At 35.3% G+C, this 2,000-nt stretch overlaps 1 pseudogene; it reads left to right on the plus strand.

Annotated features, from left to right (window-relative positions):
- Window positions 1-1,282: 1,282 nt before the first annotated feature.
- On the plus strand, window positions 1,283-1,414 carry LOC123839949 (U4 spliceosomal RNA; annotated as a pseudogene).
- The last annotated feature ends 586 nt before the right edge of the window (window positions 1,415-2,000 follow it).

Here is a 2,000-nt window from a genome sequence, read left to right on the forward strand (position 1 = left end):
CCAATCCATGAGCATAGAATGTCTCTCCATTTCTTGTGTCATAATTTCTTTTATTAGTGTTTTATAGTTTTAGAGTATAGGTCTTTAACTACTTTGGTTAGGTTTGTTCTTATATATCTTATTATTTTGGGTGCAATTGTAAATGGGATTGTTTTCTTAATTTCTCTTTCTGGTGTTTCATTATTGGTGTATACAGATGCAGATTTCTGTACCTTGATTTTGTATCCTGTGACTTTACTGAATTTGTTTATCAGTTCTAGCAGGGTTTGTTTGTCTTTTTTTTTTTTTTTTTTTTGGTGGAGTCTTTAGGGTTTTCTATATATAGTATCATGTCATCTGCAAATAGTGAAAGTTTTACTTCTTCCTTACTGATTTGGATTCTATTTATTTATTTATTTATTTATTTATTTATTTATTTATTTATTTATTTATTGTTATCTGACTGCTATGGCTAGGACTTCTGGTACTATGTTGAATAAAAGTGGTGAGAGTGGACATCTTTGTCTTGTTCCTGACCTTAGGGGAAATCTCTCAGTTTTTTTCCCATTAAGGATGATGTTAGCTGTGGGTTTTTCATAGATGGCCCTTATTATATGGAGGTATGTTCCCTCTAACCTATTTTGTTGAGGGTTTTTATCATGAGTGAATGTTGTACTTTGTGAAATGCTTTTTCTGGAATCTATTGAAAGGATCATATGGTTCTTATCCTTTCTCCTACTGATGTGATGTATCACATTGATTGATTTGTGAATATTGAACCACACTCACAACCCAGGAATAAATCCCACTTGGTTGTGGTGAATTATTTTTTAAATGTATTGTTGAATATGGTTTCCTAGTATTCTGTTGAGATTTTTGGCATCTGTGTTCATCAGGGATATTGGCCTGTAGTTCTCCTTTTTTGTGGTGTCTTTTTTTTTTTTTTTTAATTTTTTTATTCTTATGTTAATCCCCTTACATTACAACATTAGTTTTAGATGAAGTGTTCCATGATTCATTGTTTGTGCACAACACCCAGTGCTCCATGCAGAATGTGCCCTCCTAAATACCCACCACCAGGCTAACCCATCCTCCCACCCCCCTCCCCTCTAGAACCCTGTTTGTTTTTCAGAGTCCATCGTCTCTCATGGTTCGTCTACCCCTCCGATTTCCCCCGCTTCATTCTTCCCCTCCCGCTACCTTCTTCTTTTTTGTGGTGTCTTTATCTGGCTTTGGTATCTGGGCAATGCTGCCCTCATAGGATGAATTCGGAAGCTTTCCTTCCTTTTATATTTTTTGGAGTAGCTTTGTGCAGTGGCAGTATTGTAGCCAATGAGGTTTATCCAAGACGCGATTATTGCTAATTGAAAACTTTTCTATTTTTTGGAGTAGTTTAAGAGGAATAGGTATTAATTCTTTAAATGTTTGGTAAAATTTGCCTGTGAATCCATCTGGTCCTGGACTTTTGTTTGTTGGGATTTACTGGCTCCATTTCTTTGCTGGTTATCAGTCTATTCAAATTTTCTATTTCTTCCGGTTTCAGTTTTGGTAGTTTATATGTTTCTAGGAATTTACCCATTTCTTCTAGGTTGTCCAATTTGTTAGCATATAATTTTTCATAAAATTCTCTTATGATTGTTTATATTTCTGTGGTGTTGGTTGTTATTTCTCCTCTTATTTATTTGAGTCCTTTCTCTTTTTTCTTAATAAATCTGGCTAGAGGTTTATCAATTTTATTGATTTTTTTCGAAGAACCAGATTCTGTTTTCATTGATCTGTTCTATGGTGTTTTTTTTTTTTTTTTTTTAGTTTCTTTTTTTTTTTTAAGAGTTTATTTCTTTATTTGACAGAGAGAGAATGTGAGAGAGAGCACAGAAGCAAGGCGAGTGGCAGGCAGAGGGAGAGGGAGAAGGAGGCTCCCTGCTCGATCCCAGGACCCTGGGATCATGACCTGAGCCAAAGGCAGACACTTAACCGACTGAGCCACCCAGGTGCCCCAAGTTTTTTAGTTTCTATATCAT

Source organism: Mirounga angustirostris, unplaced genomic scaffold (assembly GCF_029215605.1).
Source record: "Mirounga angustirostris isolate CCGP_5_RB_7025 unplaced genomic scaffold, mMirAng1.0.hap1 SCAF_3, whole genome shotgun sequence".
In the NCBI taxonomy this organism is placed as follows: domain Eukaryota; kingdom Metazoa; phylum Chordata; class Mammalia; order Carnivora; family Phocidae; genus Mirounga; species Mirounga angustirostris.